Source organism: Acomys minous, assembly GCF_964271855.1.
Source record: "Acomys minous genome assembly, chromosome: 9".
In the NCBI taxonomy this organism is placed as follows: domain Eukaryota; kingdom Metazoa; phylum Chordata; class Mammalia; order Rodentia; family Muridae; genus Acomys; species Acomys minous.
The window spans coordinates 115,625,102-115,644,893 of NC_140490.1; the positions used below are offsets into that span (position 1 = coordinate 115,625,102).

The window sequence follows — 19,792 nt, forward strand, 5'->3', positions numbered from 1 at the left end:
GTGTACACCACCACACCCGGCGATTACCTTATTCTTGTATAATGGCTTTGTTTTTTTCTCTTGTAACAGTTTTTTGCTTTCAAGCACAGTCACCAGTAGAACAGGTATTTATTGGTAGAACAAGCACCTTCTCCCACTGAGACATCTCTTTATCCCTAATTTTAGCTTTTTTTTCCCCCTCTGCTACACCTTGTTTTCCCATTGTAGTTAACACAAAGCTTACATAAGCTATCTTGTAGGCAAGACAGTGTATTTTAAGTGGCAACAAATTATCTGCATTAAAAATTAACTGCAACTTTTGTATTTCTGATGTTGTGTTACATTACCGAATTTCATCTATTGTGAATGTACTTACAGGTTTTTTTTTTGTACATACAGCTATTTGTAAATACTGTACATCTGTATTGTTTTCTCTTTTAAGTGTTATGGTAGAGTAACAGATGACTTAAAAACCACCACAACTGAACTGAGCATTTTGTTCATTCAGATTCAGATCTGACTTTATGCCTGCTTTTTTAGTGACCTTATGCATTAATATATTCAAGATAATTTGTTTATTTTTATTTTATGTGCACTGGTGTTTTGCCTGCATATATGTCTGTATGAGAGTGTCATATCTTAGAGTTATGGACAGTTGTAAGCTGCTGTGTGGGTGCTGGGAATTGAACCCGGGTCCTCTGAAAGACCAGTCAATGCTCTCAACCACTGGGTTATCTCTCCAGGCTCTGCATTTGTATATTTTGATGCTGTTAATTAGTATCTTTTCATTTAAACTTAAAGAACTCCATTATATCTTCTAAAGGTCTAGGATTTCCCCGTTCTTTCATTACTTTTCTTTTCTCTCCCTCTGAGTCATTTTAAAAGCTTGAAACTTTTTTGAATTCAGTGGTTCTTTTTTGCTTGAGTCTGCTATTGAAACTTTGTGATTTTTTTCCCCAAATTTCTTATCTTCTTTGCTGTAGATTTTCTTGGGTCTTTTAAAATTATTTTACTTAGTTGAACTTCTCAGTTTATTCATTTATTGTTCTGATTTCATTATGTTTTCTACCTGGTTATGTTGTAGTCAAAGAGCTTCTGTTAGAAGATGATTTTGAATTCTTTGTGAGACAGCTTTGAGAATTCTATTGCTTTAGGATTAACTAACAGGATTTTGTTCTTTTGATAGTACCATGTTTCAGTGTTTATCCATAATCATATATATATATATATATATATATATATATATATATATATATATACATATATAGCACATATATTTATGTGATTTATATATCATATATATATAATTTGTGTGTAATTAAAATGACTTTTTTTCCCAAGATAACATTTATCTTGTAGCCTTGGCTGTCCTGGACTCACTTAATAGACCAGGCTGGCCTCAAACTCACAGAGATCCACTTGCCTCTGCCTCCCGAGTGCTGGGATTAAAGGTGTGTGGGAAAATGACTGTTATTATCTCTATGTTTACTTGTGTGGAATATCACATCTATAGCTTTACCTTCAGAAGCAAGGCACAACACATTGCTAGAAGTTTGGAGATGTTAAAGAGCTTTAAATAGATTGAAATAAAAATTAACGTACTAGCTTAAGCAATCTAAAACTTAAATTTATCCTTGAGAAAATTAAAAAAATATATAAATTACACCTTTAAGTTTGCTAACACCAAAGAGATGACAACCAAAATGTTGTATTTTACTTTGTGATGAAGGCTCTTTAGAACTGCACTGTAAGGAGCATTTCAAAGTTTGGACTGTCTGTGAAAAGAGAACACTAAGTATGTTAAACTGGGTACTTAGTTTTCAGTGTGGAGCGATGGACCCCAGACTCCGTATGCTGACGTGGCTCTTCAAGTGCTAAGTGTATGTGAAGTGATGACTGTGCACTGACTGAGTGTTCTGCAGGAAGGCTTTGTCTCTGGGAAACCCACAAGCCTTCACTCACAAAACCCTGTTGATTTAAACATGGTCCCCAAGGTGGAACAAGAGCAAAACCACGGGACTTAATTTACAGAGCTTAGGTTACAGGAAACATATTTAATAGCAGATAGTTCTGTTTTCATTGTTTTCCATTTAAGTTCCCCCACAAAATCAGATTTAAATAGATGCTGCTGCCATTGGGAGAAGATTCAGTTTCACATCCCCAAAGAAATAGTTTTGTACGAATTCACTCTACCTTGGCCTCGCATACAATGGGCCTAAGTCTAGCCAAGGGGATCAAGATGAGAATCACACTATAACAGTGACAGAATAACAGCGCCAAACACATGCGCTCTTTAGACTTTAACGCGGCCCTCAATAACCGGGATTACTTGCTGGTGAATGGATGTGAAAAAGGAATTTCCTTTGAGAGAAATCTCGTTTTGTCTGTCTTAGAAGCACAGCACAGATTAGTATTAAAGATTTCTGGGGGAAAGAAAAGAAGGGAAGTAGTTTGAAAAAAACAAAAAACAAAAACAAAAACAAAAGCCAACTATCACATCTAACTACTATTGTCATGCAGGAAGGAAGGTCCTAAAGTTTTCTTGTGAAAGCCTTGAGCTCTGACCACACAGAGATGATGCTAATGCTAATAATGATGGTGACGGTGGCTGGCATTTCCTGAGCATGGAGTACGGCTTCTATGGCTTAAGCTAAGCATTAAGTGAATGTGTTTGTGCATACATGGATATATGTGAGACACTGTGCCTAAGGAATATGATGTAGTAAGATTAATGCTGTGCTCTGGATGTCTGTATAGTGTGACGGTAAGGTATGAGATTGCATATATATATATATATATATATATATATATATATATATTTTTTTTTATCCCGCAGTTGCCTGACAAACTTTTCTTAGGGAGATGCAACAAAGATGTCTACTTACATAAGATAGAGAGCCAACATGCCAAAGCACAGACAAACACCAAGTCCAACGTGGTGAACTGATGGGTTTTATTAGGATTACTTACAGGAGTATGGGTGAGAGGTTACTTACAGAAGCAGAAACGACTCAAAGACAGCTGCATCACCAAAGTCCACCCCAGCGTGGGTGAGAGCTCACAGAAGCTGGGAACCTGGAGCCCACTGCCCAGCCTGCAAGCAGCTCAACAGGCTGAGCCCTTTCCAAGTGACTCAGTTGGTCTATTAAACCTTTTCCAGCTGGTTTCTGTTTCTTCCAGGCTGCTAGTCTGGTCTCAGAATCTTCTTTGGTGCTCAGCTTTCTCTCATCTGAGAGGGACTCTCTCTCAGCTTTTATTGTTTATTCTGGCCAGAAAGGGGCCTATACGATTGCATGCTATTGATTAGCATAAAGGGAGAGAGGCCAGCTTAAGAGACAAAGCTAGAGCTCCTCATAAGTCCTGCTTATAAAGGCCATTGGCCAGCTAGCGCTCTAGAGAGCTACAACTTCTTCCTGGGGACAGAGGGGACCATACGTAGAGGAGTGGTGTAACCTGTCTTTTGTGATAATTGATAATCTACTCCTACATTAGAGGAAGACTGACAGTATCCTTAGCTCTTTCTTGATTCCATGTGTTAGCAAACTTGAGACCTTCAGTGCTTTGGCCCGAGGACTGCTGTCCAGTTATGGGGCATTTTTTTGGACACTCACTTCTGTTATCAGCTTATCTTGGTGTGAAGTGTCTCTCTGTCTGAGGTAAGTGGTGTGATTCGGTGGACAGAGAGGCAGCCTCTCTACTTGCAGGCGTGGTTGGGACACATGGATTCTCTTTTCTGTCACTAGCTTTATTTTTGTTTGTGGATTGTACACTTAACACGTATAATCATTAGTTCCAATTGTCAACTTGACATAATTTATAGTCACCAGAGATGACAGGTATGGGTGAGGCAGACACTGGGCTGCCCATGAGCATGTCTGGGGCAGGGCGTGTGTCGGGGTGGGGTGGGGTTGTCTTCATTACATCTATTAGTGTGGGAGGACACAGCACAAAGGTGTGCAGAGCCATCCGCTGGGTGCAGGGTACAGACTGTATGAGAAGGGGAAAGTGAGCTGAACACAAGAATGAAGTTAACGTCTCCGTTCTCTTGACTGTGGCTGTGACTATGGGCATCCTCCAGCCTTCTTTTCCTTTCAGTGATGGACATAACCTGGAATAGTGAGCTAAAACAATCCCTTTCTAGCGTAGTTGGTGTATCAAAATCTGTAACAACTGGGCAGAAAATGAAGACAACATATTAAATGCAACTAAAATATAACCTGAAAAAAAATAAAATATAACCTGAAGCTGATGTTTAACTGCTTTCTGTGGGCTGCAACCATTTATTGTGCAGCACCAAAGCTAAGAGATTAGAATCATTTTATAATGTCAATCTCAGTCAAACAACAGTAACAAATATATGTAGTCACTTTACTCTGCTTGTCTCTAGTGGCATGTTAGTTGAACCAACCAACCAACCAACCAACCAACCAACCAACCAACCAGCCAGCCAACCAACCAGCCAACCAACCAACCAACAAAAAACATGCAATAAAATCTAACTGTGCATGTGACTTGTTCCTGCAGGAGTGGCTTGTCTGACCTTCCGCTGACTTTGAACAGGAACTAACCTGACTTCATGCCCATCATTCATAGGCCCAGAAGAGGTCAAGAAAACCAACCTCTAAAATGAAATTAGATAATAATGTTCCTTTAGGTAATCATTTATTGAGTATCAATTACTATTTTGTAAAATATTTATCAAGATGTCATCACTTTCCTAATTACACAGTTAAGGTTAACCATGCAAAATAAGAATAAATTGGAAGAAATATGACTGCTCTGGCTTTGCAGTGGATCAGGCACTTAATACTTTGAAATTAGGGTTAATATTTCTTTAGGGTTTGGTAGGTTCTAGACTTGTGGTAATGTTAGAAAGTTTTCTTTTTAAAATATAGCCACAAATGATAATGAATAGTATCCAAAACATAAGTAATTAGAGTTTAATTTTAAGAGAAATATTTTCAAATGTCTGTTGTGAAACTTTTATTGGAAAGTTTTAAGATTTCTTAAGAAAGAAAAGTATGTATAATGGAAACAAATATATTTGCTTTGATTTGCTCACAAAGTGACTTAGCACTCTTGGAGCACTTTATGTTTTAGAAACACTGTTAAATCCCATCTGGTGTTGGTAAAGTCTTTCACTCTCCCCTGCTGGGACAGGCAGACATTGGTTTGCATGACTATGTGTTCACAAAATATGTTTTGAAAGTCCCCAGTGGATTTATCCCAACTGTAGCAGGATGACAGAAGACACATTTCCATTATAATACTTTCAGGAATGGAGACAAATGTCATCAGGTCACAAAAGATCCATCAGTTTTACACTGTGTGACATTTTGGAAGGAATGTGAATGATTAGTGGTTTTAAAAAGGTTTTGGAATTCAACATCCTCTGTCAATATTACTTCAAAAATATTTATAGGTTCTGAGTCAGTGATATGCAATTTATCTCTATGGAATTTATTTCAGAATATGTGGAGTATTGCCTTGAACTTGAGTCATCCCAATAAATTGCCTGGAAGTATTATTATTATCAATAAGCAGCTTATTTTGCTTTCTTGAGTGATTTTTTTTATTCTACCATGACAGCCTTATATATCTGGAAACCAGCAGAGCCATTGTTGTATAAAAGAATATGATTGAATTCAGGAGAATTTGTTAACCAACTTCTATGTTTAGGGAAATATGGCGGACCCTGTGAGGAACTACAGAAATCATACATGACTTGTGTCAAACAGCTGATGGACTAGGCGGAGAATTAGGAAAAAAAATCAAGGTAAGCTTATTTTTAAAAAATAAGATGCAGGGAAGAGATGGCTAGAGAGATGGCTCAGTAGTTGAGAGCACTTGGTGTTCTTGCACAGGACCTGACTTGGACCATCAGCACCTACATGTTGGCTTACAACCACTCGTAATCCCAGTTCCAAGGAACCAGATGCTATAGACACTGCCAGCACATACATGGTGCACGTACACAAACTGAAGTAAAGAACTCCTATACATAAAATAATAATAAAGAAGAAATTAAAAAATACAATAGAGATGTATGCTAGCAGAAATGAGTGACTGATAAAATTTGATTGGGGTGTGAACCAAAACGCGATTTTGCAAACAAAACAAACCTCTGAAGTGGGGCTCAATTTCAGTTCAAAGGTTTGATGTAGTTATCACCATATATAAAGTGGAGAGCACATTCAACAATTTACAATAATCCAAAGTATAACCACAGGGAAGTGAGAGGAGACCGGAAAGGACAGCCTTACTCTAATCTTGGTGCTGGAACTGACTGGGTGACCCTAGGCAGCCTTTGGCTCACGTTTGCTGAGCAATCATTCAAAGCTGAACAACCGTACGAGCAGAGCATACCAAGACTGCAGTTCTGGAGGTCCGTGGAGAAAGGCCATGGAGGAGGAGAGGTCCATTATCATCTGTGTTTATATGGAGCTACCAGGACGTTGATATGGGAGCAACACCCTGGAGATTTTTGTCTAGCTCTAAGCACTCTCAGGGGCCCCCCGTTTGTAGGGACCATGATTTAATTACATTTTCCCTCTTTTAATACCTCACACTGGGGATACATTTCCTTACACACGTCCATCAGGGACACATTCAAACTGTTCTAGGAGGTGACAGTCCCATGGGAACCCAATAAATGTTGTCCTCCCGTGTGCGTGCTGCTCCAGCCACAGAAGGAAGGGGCTTCAGGTGGTGGAGGAATGAGGTTTGGCATTAAGGTTGGAGATGGGAAGGAAGAGGAAAAAGCTAGAGTTATTGTACATGATGCAGGACTTTATGCACAGGTGCAGTATTTGGGCACAAGGACTGAGCATGTCCTCTTCCTCTGTGGGGGAAAGGGAAGGAGGCTGGGACTGAGAGGGAGGGGGCTATGATTGGATGTAAAGTGAATAAATAAAGAAATAATAAATAAATTTAAAAAACCTATTATTTGGGCATGGGCCATCATTGATGGTTGTGTGACATTGCTTGCTTCTTTGTTATGTGCTGCACATTGGATGTTTTATCTTTCAGTTTTCACCGTCCCCCTCCTCCAACTCAATTTGACCCCCTCTCCTCCTCCTGTGGCTTTTCCTAGAGTGATGTCTAGGAAGTTTAGCTGTGGAGGCTGGTGAAACTTGACTGTTTGATTGGCAAACTGTCGTGCTGGCAAGGTGTTAGCAGGTCCAGGGGTGAGGCTGCACACAGAACAACATGGCGACTAGGTGGAGTCAACACCCTGGCCACACCTTAAGTTCTGTGACCATGATGAGGGGCCGGAGGCTAAATGTCACTTCCAGGGAAGTTTGTGAATTGGTTGGGGACTGTGATCAGAGTCCCAGGTCTGAGGTGAGCCCTGGGACCACTGAAGTACAAATTCCCATCCTGCAGTGACCACTGGGACCTCAGCAATCAAACCCCAGTCCTACAGTGACCTTCGGGACCACAAGAGCTAAAGGTCTAAAGCTCTCAGCTCTCAGGGGCTTGTGAGCATCCTGGAACTGAACAGAGGCCCTACACTGGCCTCAGGGGCCACAGTTCTGGTCCTCAGGGACTCTCTGACCCTCTCAGAGCTGGAAGCCAGGTTCTTGAACCTACTGAAGCCAGAGCCAGAGTGTCCTTTCACGTTGCTGGGGCCAGGGATCTTTTTCTTTTTAATGTTAGTGTGCACAAACATAGTTATGTCCACATGAATGCCTCTGTGTGTGTGTTTGTGTATGTGAGTGTGTGTTTGTGTGTGTATGCCAGAGTGTGTGTGAGTGTGTATGAGTGTGTGTGTGTGTGTGTGTGTGTGTGTGTGTGTGTGTGCCACAGTCAGCCTTAGATGTTGATCTTCAGGGGAGTCATCCACTTTTGGTGTTTGAGACAAAGTCTCTGCTGGGACTTGGAGCTAACTCACTTCCTAGGCTTGGCTGGTCCTCCTGCCCTCTTGCCTCAGCCTCTGCGGTGCTAGGACTACAAGCATGGCTTTTTGTGTTGGTTCTGGAGATCGAACTTGAGGCCTTATGTTTGCAATGCAAAAGGTTTTTGGATTGAGCTCTCTTTCCAGTACCAATAACATTGTCTATTTTTATTTCATGTCTCCTTAAATGTGTTTTTATTGACATAATTGTATCATTTTCTCGTTTCTTTTTATCCCTTTCCATCCTTCCTCACTTCCTGTCAAATTCATGTGTATGTATGTGTGTGCGTGCGCGTGCACATCTATGTGTATGTGTGTGTGTATGTGTGAGTCTGGGTATATGTGTGCATCTGTGTGTATGTGTGCATCTGTGTGTATGTGTGTGTGTATATGTGTGTGCGCGTCTATGTGTGTGTGTAAATACCACCTGCTCAGTCTGTTTAGTAATAACACCCATCTTAAGTAACTGTTGTTTTAAGAATTAAGTCACACTGTAACCCTTGTACTATATCTGGGCTTGGTAATTGCCAGTTGCATTTTTTTTGTACCAAACAGCAGCCATAGAAAAATGGCGCAAACGAAATGAGATTGGAGTAAATGATGTGTTCTTCATGACCCCAGCCTTCAATATATGTGGTCTTTAAAAATTTCTTGTTTCATGTGGTTTTTTAAAAAATAGGAATGACTACGTTATGCTTTGTGCTTAAGTACTTGCATCCAGGACACATGCGGCTAAGGCAAAGACTCCTGGGAAAGAATGCACATGGAGCCAGGAGCGGGCGTGGGAGATCCTAGTTTATGTGGACGGAATGCAAGCTGTTCTCTTTGCCACTGCAAGGATAGTCCGATTAGAACACATGACTTGAGCTATGATGAACAGAAGCCTTTATTTAACCTGTAACTACAGTGAGATATTCCTATAATGTTACTAGGTTATTCTAAGGATTGCAAGAGAGCCATTTACTTAGCATCTCTTTTGTGCAGTATTTGATCTTGGTTAGCAACAAGCTGGTGGGTTCTGACTCCATTGTAGGCGTAGCCACCTCCTGGAATTGAAGCTGCACTAGTCACATGTGTTGGATGTTACCCAGGACTACAGAGTGACCTGGTCCTCTAACCCATTTAACTCAGCTCCAAGGTGATGATGGCAACATATGAGGTCCAAAATGGTTTTATAAGGCTTTCTCCAGGTTTGGGGCCTCATAGAAAAGTTAGAGATGGCTGAGAGGCAGTTTCCACCCCAAACAGCTGAGCTTCACCCTTTCATCCTTGAAGTCAAAGGGGTAAAAATCACAGTTGGTGACAGTATTACTAGGAATAGTTGAACCATGTGTGGGTTCTGTTTCTAGGCTGGAGAACCCAGGGTATTGCACCAAACTTGAGTTCGTAGATGCAGGCATTAATTCACTAGTATTTACTAGTAATTTGATATGTGCTATCGTTGATATGCACTTTTTTAGGGGCTGGGGAGACATCAATATACAAAGCCAGCGTTTGACACAATAAAGCTTATGTATTTTACAAACAGTAACAGTGTTAACACATGAATAATATTATTTAATGGCATGATAAAAATAAAGCAGGATGGGAGGATAGAAAGATAGGTATTCTAATTTATACCAACTGTGGAATGCTTCCCTGGCAGGTGACACTGGCGGAGACTTGCAGGAAGACAGTCACAGACTGGGATACATGGAGGAACTATACGGACAAACAGCCAAGGCAGGAGGAAGCATGGAACTTTCAAGTAACACCAAGGAAACCAGTGTGAAGTGAGTAGAAACAAATTTGGATTCTCAAGTTAATAAAGGAGTTTACATTAAATTTGTAAGTAAAGCCTTTGGTAAAGATTGAACATAGAGCTGACATGATATAACATGCTTTAGAGTAGAGACACAGTGCTCACCACTGGTATTCCTAACCCTAACCCTAAGCCTAACCCTAAGCCTAAGCCTAAGCCTAACCCTAACCCAAGCCTAACTCTAATCCTAACCCAACCTTAATCCTAACCCTAACCCTAACCCTAAGCCTAAACCTAAGCCTAAGCCTAAGCCTGACCCTGACCCTGACCCTGACACTAACCCTAACCCTAACCCTAACCCTAAACCTGACCCTGACCCTGACCCTAACCCTAAGCCTGATCCTAACCCTGACCCTGACCCTGACCCTAACCCTGACACTGACCCTGACCCTGACCCTGACCCTAACCCCAGCCCTAAGAATGACAAGAACAAAGCAGTAGCTATGAGCTGGTAAGGAGTGGTTGGATGTGAAAGATGTCATGAGTACAAACTTTGGATCATAAATGGTGATGGTAAATTGCATTCCTCAGAACAAAGAGAAACTGCAGTGGGAAAGTATAGAGGAAGAATGATAAGCAAGGCTATTTACAAGACTAACAGCTCTTGCCACAGGCCAGAGAAGGGGAAGCAGGTCCAAAGACTAAGTCCATCAAGATGATTCATTTGTTTGTTCATATTTTTTGTATTATGTAAGTCTCATGATCAATATTTTAAACATGTATTGAACTCACTGATCTTTTACATTCTAGAAGAGTCTTCTAATATCTTCTTGTTATAATCTTACCAGTTCTGTTTACCTGTTATCTGACTTTAAAGCATGAGCTGCAGAAATAACTCAGTTGGTATAAGCATAAAGCCCTAGATTTGATCCCTAGCCTTGTTTAAACTGGGTGCAATGGCACAGTTGCATACAGTACCCAGGAAGTGAAGGCATCAGGATTAGAAGTTCAAGGTCACCTTCAGCTAGGTGTCAAGTTCAAGGCCACTCTGAGCTACGTGAAATCCTGTCTCAAAATGGTTTATTTTTTTTCCTGAACATATATAAAGTAGACTATTGTGTTTCTGGATTGGATTTATAGTTGCTCTCTGGATTAAGAGGAGCAGCAACAAGCACATGATCAAAGGTCCCAGTCAAGCAATTCATTTTAGACAGTCCCAGCTTTCCAGGCTGTATGACCTCATATAAGATGCTTAACTCCAGTGGCCTTTAGTTTTCTCAGATGTATAATTATTGACTTGGACCACCTCTATAATAGCAGAATGTCCATTTTACTAAAATTCAGCCTATGGTAGGACCATGCAATGTAATAAAAAACAAAACAAAACAAACAATTATAGTAGGCAGTGAAATAGTAGGATTGCAGTTGCTGTAAAGAATAGTACAAAACACACACCCAAAATGGCTTTAACTGAAGATTCTGAATTAAGAGGTGCCAAGTCCCATTGACATTTTTTATTATCCACTGAAGTAATAAAACTATTATTCCCCACTTTAGGGATGTGTCAGCTGAGAAGTAGGCATGTTAATTCATCCATAGTCAAAGCCAGTAAATGATGCAGCTAGGTATTGCTTCCTCAGGCTGCCCGGCCCACAGCATACTTGTGACAGCTGGCCTTCATCACTCCTTTTAAGTACCAAGTCAGTATGCTTCCTGTGGCCACATTGTTTTGTGTATTGCTATTAGTGGAGTGAAAAATCATGCCGAAACTTGAAAAATAAAACCATGCTTTAGCCAAAGACTTGATTATTGATTTTTTTTTAGACAAGGTCACCCCATGTAACCCTGGATATCCTGGAGCTTGATATGTAGACCAGGGTGACCTTGAACCCCTGAGATTAAAGGCATGAACTTCTATAATACCTGGTTCAGACACTTGGTTCTAGAAAGGGAAAGGGGTCTCATTTTTAGAATGCAGAAGTAGTTTGGACACGAGAGGACATTGTGAAGACAATAGCCATAAGACAAAGCAAGTATGTGGACTGTGCCTGAGTCTTCAGACAGTGGTACCATGTTTTATAGCTGTGGAGCACAGGGTCATGTGGCTGTAGCTGCAGTTCTATGTCTTTATTTTCTCGTGGCCATTGTTGGTGCTGTCTGTCTTAAGGTGGCTTTTCTACTGTATGGATGTAGCTTTTATTTGCTACATGTAATTGTCATCTCAGAGGCTTAGTGCTGAATAAGTTTACCCTTTCTAGTTCTTTCAGAACTCTGGCTAATTGGTTCATCTCAGCTGTTCTGGCTCGAACTCCTTTCCAAGCTGACTGATTCAAAGTAGCTTCTCTCAGCTTCTGACTGGATTGTTCTGCCTGGCCTCAAACTATCTTTGGAAATCTGTTCTTATCTTCTGGCTGCTCATTCTTCTTATTCTGTCTTCACCTACAACCTATCTCTGTAAAACTGTTTCAGTAAAATTCTCTCTCTCTCTCTCTCTCTCTCTCTCTCTCTCTCTCTCTCTCTCTCTCTCTCTCTCTCTCTCATCACCTCTCTTATCTATCTGCTCTCATGAGAGTTGGGCATATCCTATCTCTGACACATTTTGTAAAATCTTTCTCTGATTCATCACTTTGTCTGCCCCTCAAATAGGTGCCACTTTCAAACATGGCTGCTTCCTGCTACAAACTAATTTTACCTTCATTGTTTGAGATCAAAGCTGTGTATGAAGGGCATGTCTGTACTCTAGCGGGAGGCATTAAAGGTGTGTCATTCCAGATGGATCACACAGACCTAGAAAGTCTTGGGATGTGGTTCCTTGCCAGAGCAGCCCCATCGGTGGATTAAAATTCCTCTGCACAGTTGAAGCTGTTTTTCTATCTCAGTGTGAGTTCCTCAGCCCCTTAGGTCTTCTTCTTTCCACCCAAGAGGCCTATGCTATAAATAATTTCCCAAACATTATGCTTTTGGGATGATGCGGGTGATGCTATATACACTCTCCATTGGCACATCAGTTTCAGGTGAATGGCTCTTCTAAATTTAGATAAATTGGATTGTGTTTATTATGGTGGCTTGAATGAGAAGGGCCCACATAGGAGTACATATTGAAGTGGTTGTCATCAGGGAGTAGAGCAGTTTGAGTAGCATTAAGGGGTGTGGCCTTGTTGGGGCAGGTGTGGTCTTGCTGGAGGACGCATGTGACTAGAGATGTAGGCAGACTCAGCGTTTCTGTGCCTACTTCCTGTAGGTCAGGATGTAAGCGCTCAGCTACTGCTCCAGTGCCTTGCCTGTCTTCTTCCCTCCGTGATGACTGTGGACTTAGCCCCCTGAGACTGTAAGCAAGGCCCCAAGCACATGGTTTCTTTTATAAGAGTTGTCTTCACCATGCTGTGTCTGCACAGCAATAGAACAGGAACTAAGGCATTTATTTATGTTGTATGCTTTGGCTTATGTGTTTCTATGGTGCCCTTGTGTGCCACTGTTCTTTGTGTAGAGACCAGAGGTTAATGCTGGACGTCTCCTTCTACTGCTCTTCATATATTTTTTTTTGAGACAGAGCCTCTCCATTGAGCCCTCAGGCTCCACCTGTACCCATTTCCAAATACTGGGTTACAGATACACAACATTATGCTGGGGTTTGCACAAGTGCTGGGTCTCCCCAGACTCAGGTTCTCATGATTCTGGTGATGCAAGCATGTTACCCACTAATTTTGCCTAATTATATTTTGATTCATTTCTCTGATCCTGCTTGTGAGGTATCATAAGAATGTAATGGTTAGAAAAAAAATCTGGGTTGTCCTGTGTTGTTCGTCTATTAAATCTAACTTTGTTTGTTATAGTTATTTTTATAAAACCATGTTTGTTTCTCTTAGCTTATTTCTTAATCCGGCTATCACACAAATAATTAGGACTCTTTTATAATACAAGACTTTACAACACAATCTTGAACAGTTTAAGTCTGTTCTTTTTTTCTTTTTTATATAATCTATTCAGATTACACCCGATTGTTAACCCCTCACTTGTATCTTTCTGTTCGCTCCCCTTTCTCTCTTCTGTCTTACTCCCAACAAACGTCCCAGCAATACTTTCACCTTGTATCTTTCCTCAGATCCAGCTCCTTCCTCCTGATCTTTCTTGAACCTCAACCCATGCCTGAAATGCCTGGCTCCATCCCCTGCTTCCTCTCCTAGCTCCTCTTCCCCTGGCAGGCATGAAGTTCAGCCCTGTCCTCTTCCCTGTGCATCAGTTGGCTATAAGCTGCTTTATTGACTTATTGGGGGACAACTGGGGAGCAGAGTTTACACAACTTTTAGATAGGAAATCAGAATTTAAATTACACAGTAACCTTATGCCTACATTTATTCATGTTGATGTCAGTTTCTAAAAGCAGTTTGATTTTTAATCTTGGGATTCCAACACTTAGGATTATAATAAGTAGATAAACATAAAATGCCACTTGATAAAGTTGGTCAGGTGAGTTTAGGCAAAACAAACTGTAAGTAAGACACATAAAAGTTTTCTAGGTAACAGAGTTGATGCCATTCCCAATGTTTATGCTTACTCATAGGGTAGCAAGAGGCAAGGAGGCTATAGGACTCCTAGAAGTACACTCTGAGAATGAAGGTGCGAGTTTCCCCAGAATGGAGGAACAATAGCTGTGCTTTGCTTAATCTCGAGCCTGGATCAGTCTGGGAGAGAATTCTCAAGTGCTTTCGTTTTTAGAATAAAATGATCCATTTACAGGTTGCTTTAAAGTTTTTTTTAATAGTTTATATCTAGAGTTTATAAAGGTATAATATTTGTGAAATCAATAATTGGGATGTCAGGGGATGCTAATAGTATAGTTTCCATATATTCATAATTCATGAAATCTATAGAAAAACACACTGTCGGGGCTAGCGATATGGGTTAGTGGCGAGGAGCACCTGATGTTCTTCTAGAGGATCTGGGTTTAATTCCGAGCACTTACAAGGCAGTTATACACACCTGTAATGCCGGCACATCTGTAATGCCGGTCCTCAGTGATTCAACACTCTCTTCTTGCCCCTGTGGGCACTGCATGAACTTGTTACACAGGCAAACATACAGGCAGGACTTTATGTATTGCTTTAAATCTAACATTTATTTATGCCTTAATTTGCAACACTATACTTCCTGAAGAAGACTGAACTTCTGTTAAACATGTTTAAAAGCTGGAGGCAATGATTTTTAGCTTTCTGTCAGTATAAATTGTGTTGATTTCTGAACTTCATAGAAATGCAGTTAGACTGTATAAATTCTTTTGTGTCTGGCTTGTTTGGAAAAACTAATATTGCCAATACTCTTTTGGGTGTGTATGGTCCCTTTTTTATTGCCAAGGAATATCTCACTATATTTTGAAATAGATCCAATAGACATTTCAGTAATTGTATGTTGGTTGAAAGAAAAAAATAGAAGAATTAAAGACAACTTTAAGGTTTTTTTTCTTTGAAGACATGAAAGGAACAGGCTGTAGGAGAGAGGTAAGGTTCTATGACAGGGGCTCTCAATCTATGAGTAGCAACTCCTTTGGTGCTTGAATGACCCTTTCACAGGGGTTGCCTAAGGGTGTTGCAAAGCACAGATATTCACACTGTGATTCATAACAGCAATAAAACTATAGTATGGAGTGTTACCAAAAATAATTTTATGGTTGGGGTCGTCACCACAAAATGAGGAACTGTATGAAAGTTCAACCATTAGGAAGGTTGAACCACTGCTCTAAGTTAAGTCTCTTAATTTTGGACATATAAATGCCAAGATGTTGTTATATCTGAAAGCGGACATGTTTAATAAGCAATTGGATAGATGGCCTTGGAGTTCAGGAGAGCTATTTAACTAAATTGTGGTGTCTCAGCATTGAGTGGTATTTCGTAGGATCCAAGAATAAAACATCGGTGAGTGTAGACCTGGGGAAATAGAGCAGTTGGTGGCACGCTTGCCTAGCATCCATAAAGTCCCGTGACTGTCTGATACCTGCATTGCATTATTGGTCCCGGTGGTACACTGCTGTAATCCCAACACTCAGGAGTTTAAGACAGGGAGACTAGATCATTTCTGGCTACACAGAAGGATCTATGTTCAAAGCCAGCCTGGGACACATGAGACCCTGTCCCAAATGGAAAGGAAAAAAGAAAGATTAAATGATCAGTATAAAGAGAGAGTGTTTAGAAACAGAGTCCTGCAACACTCCATGGTGTTAAGCCACGCGGAAATCGAAGTGGAACCAGCAAAAATGATGGAGAAGAGAGGGAACAAAAAGAACCAGGAGACTATGCTGCTACCCTGGAGGCCATCTTGGAAGTCTAGCTAACTCGTTGGCGATAAGTATTTATCATGCATTCAATTTATTAGAACATGAAAATAATTGCGTGGTTTAGAGATTTGCAACAGCTGCGTTTGTCATACTTTCTACAGCGCTACACATGGAGAACTGGTAGCTGTCAGAAGACTGGTTGTGTTCTAGTACTGAATATTTTGCTGATTCTATCACTGAAAAATTCAAAATGACAGAGGATCTATTAATCAGTGCTCTTCGGTGATGGCTGCTTACTTTGGACTGAAAGTTGATGTCTTGGGCTTTGTAAATCCCTGAAGCTGAGCTTTTCTCATAAGAACTCCAGCCACGGCAAGTTTCTCAGGAAACAGATTACAGAGCTGGAGACCCAAGAAAAACATTTCTAACCCACACGGCATCAAATAGACGTTTAAAAGAAGTCCTGTAATTCCACACGAGCCAGCATTTCACATGTGCAGGCATCCTTCAACTTTTAAAGAGAGCAGGGGGTTTGTCTTTGAATGTCAACTAAAAAAGTTATGTTTTAGGGGGAGGATGCTCAACTGGGTGAGTCGGACGAACCAGGGCAAGACTGATTTCCATCAGACAGCAACTAGTAATGACCTCAGTGATAACATTTCGCTGCTGAGTGTCTCCCGAGCAGTGACTGTCAGCCCCGTCCAGCTCTGCATTTATCTGCTGGCTTTGCCTTTTTAATGAGAAAAACTGACTTCTGGAACAATATGGCTATTAGGAGATGTCTTTCTGCTGGGACTAACCTTTGATTACTTATGACACATTGATGGACCTTTGGGTGCTAATGATGAGAAAACCACGTGGGCTAGTCTGACAGCATAAAACTCACCTTGCCAATCGGAAACACCACACCTTGTCATGGTCCCCATCATAACCCCATTGTCAGAGTCCCCAGAAGCTGTTTAATGCTGGTGTGTGACCTCCATGTCCAGAGAATCTATATAGAAAAATGGCTTTGCGGATTGACCGATGACTTTCAGAGAGTGAGTTGTAAGCTGTTCTAAAGGAAGACTTGTCAGCTGTGTTTCCGATGGCTGATCATGTGACTCTTTGGTCCCTACTTAATATTTCCTGGTTGGTCTCGTGGCAAATGTCTGTTATTTTAAATGCATTTGGATTGTAGGTTAGAAGACACTAACATCCCTGGAAGTGCTTTCTCTCTTGTTAGAAACACACACACACACACACACACACACACACACACACACACACACACACACACAAAATGTAGGCTAGAATCATTTGTTGAGCAAAGTCAAGTTGATGCTAAATAAACAAGCATCTTAGCAGTGGTCTACGCAGCCTTGGATTCGGTATGGTTCACCAGTAACTGTCCTATTTTACATAGTTCTCCTTAGCTTCTGCAGTGTTTGTGTCTCCTTACGAGTGGCTTTAGAAATGCGGGAAGCTGCTTCCTTTGTGCAAATATTAAATAACGAATAAGGAATTTACAAGGAATATGTGTTTCTCTTTCTAAGGTTCACTGAGTACTAAAAATGCATCAGGAAAAAACCCAACTATAAATTCTGACTCGGTTATGAGTGTTACACTGCAAGAGCTGTGCTTTTATAAAGTCAAATTAGTTGGACCAGAGTATAAGGTTTATTGAGTTTACTGAATAAGTACTGATTGAGTTTGACTAGGGAACTGAGTTGTGCTGGTCTAGAAATGTTATGATCATTACTTCTTTTTGCTAGTTTGTTAATTAATCCATTAATGCCACTAATCTATTCGTTTATTTTGTAGTTGATGCACACCATAGGTGTATGCTAGGTCTTTTGAGCAAATGTAAAGAATATGACTCACAGCTGGACTTTAAAGTCTATATGATGTCAGCTAAAATATGATGTGAATGCAAAGAAATAGAAAATAAAGCAGGGAAACACGACAAGAAAGTCTGAAGTTCCCAGTTAAGAGCTTATAGATGTGTGAACTCCAAAATTCAACGTTACCTAGCCATAGTTATCTTAGTTTTTGAATAAGTACACATTAACTCCTTGACAGTCATATTATAAAGTTTAAATGTTTTTATTGGTTTATTTTGAGTAGCTGTGACCAAAACACCTTAGAAGGACATTGAAGTAGAGGCATTGTTTTCTTTCGGTTCATGGTTTCAGAGATTCAGGCCGTGGCCGTTGGCTCCACGGTGCAGAGCCTTGAGGCAGTGGGTGCATGCAGAAAAGGAGGCTGCTCAACTGATCCCCACAGAGAGGAATGAGGGTGTGAGCTACAGTGACACGTGACACACGCAGGAACCTGGAAGCCGTGATCGCCAGCCAGGCTTTCTCTAGCCTCTTCGGGGATCACGGAGGGAGTTGTGGGTTCCGGGGAGATGGAGAAGTAGCAGGGTACTCAGGTGGTGACGATTTACCAAATCCAGTAGAACCATTTTAACATTTTAAGAATGTGCTACGATGGCGAGTGGGATATTACTTTCTCACGTACTCTGGTGCCTCACCTTTGACCACGTCCCCTGCATGAGGAGGCCTGGTGGCACTCAGAGGAAGGACAGCAGGTTACCAAGAAGAGACTTGATACCCTATGAGCATATACAGGGGGAGGTAATCCCCCTCAGGAACAGTCATAGGGGAGGGGAATAAGGGGAAAGAGGAGGGTGGGAAGAATGGGAGGATACAAGGGATGGGATAACCATTGAGATGTAACAAAACAGGCAAAGCATGTGCTATTACTTATTGGGTATTCTCTTGTCTCTGAATTTAATTCATTTTCCTCAACTGTATAACAACTACGTGTTCATATAGGGCCTGCGTGGTTCATAGAGACTCAAAACGTTGGCAATCTACACAATAAATTGTTACCCAACTATAAAGAAAAATTAAATTTGCAGGCAAATGGATGAAATGGAAATAAAATGCTAACTTGTGAGAAAACACAGCCATGGCATGATGAATGCCGCACATTCTCCCTCGTAACTGGATCCTGGCTTTGAGTCTATAAGTTTGTGTGTTCAACTTGGAGTACCAGTTGAACAGGAAAGTAAAAAGAGGCCACTGGGAGGGATGTCTTGAGGGAGTGGGGATGGTAGACTGTAGGTAAGATGGAAGTGGAGACGTGGGTACTGGGGAGTGGAAAAATGTAAGCAGGGAGGTGTTAACCAAAACTTAGCGGCCGAGAAAAGGTCATCTGGAATTCTACTATTCTTGATCAAATTTCAAAAATATAATTTATTTTAAAAAGAATTTCAAGGGTTAGATCCTCCATGCCTAGAAAAGTTTTTTCCCCCCCAGAAACCAGAGTAATTAGAGAAAAACCCTATGCTGTGTCAGCGATGAGACAGCACCCTATGAGTGATGATTAGAGAGGGTCCAGAGACACCCGTTCCCTCCCCTGAAACTGTACAGACCCCTATTGCTGAAGACACCACACACCTTGGCTGCATGAGGCAGAGAATCCAAGCACAAACTGAGCCGGAAGCCTTCTCTCTGCTGGCAGCTTTCATAGTCCTGGAAGATGCAGGCTGCTGGGCTGCCGGGCTGCAGGTTGCCAGGCTGCTCGGCTGCTGGGATGCAGGCTGCAGGCTGCCGGGCTGCTGGGCTGCAGGTTGCTGGGCTGCTCGGCTGCTGGGCTGCAGGCTGCCGGGCTGCGGGCTGCCGGGCTGCGGGCTGCTGGGCTGCAGGTTGCTGGGCTGCTCGGCTGCTGGGCTGCAGGCTGCCGGGCTGCTGGGCTGCAGGTTGCTGGGCTGCCGGGCTGCTGGGCTGCAGGCTGGATGCAGGCTGCTGGTAGGAAGGGAGGCAGCCATGAGTCCTAAGATCTAGGGCCTCAACTTGCTGGGGTAGATGTGCCACCTGGGCTATGGAGTGTGAGCATCTGCTCTAAGATGGATTTGCAC

At 41.5% G+C, this 19,792-nt stretch overlaps 1 long non-coding RNA gene across 1 annotated transcript in view; it reads left to right on the plus strand.

The window, feature by feature from the left end:
* LOC311606182 overlaps nt 1-19,792 on the plus strand; it is a 56,753-nt gene that overhangs the window by 5,692 nt on the left and 31,269 nt on the right. Inside the window, exon 2 of the long non-coding RNA XR_014782246.1 lies at nt 5,659-5,755. This is a non-coding gene — a long non-coding RNA (uncharacterized lncRNA). The remainder of the gene's footprint in view (nt 1-5,658; nt 5,756-19,792) is intronic.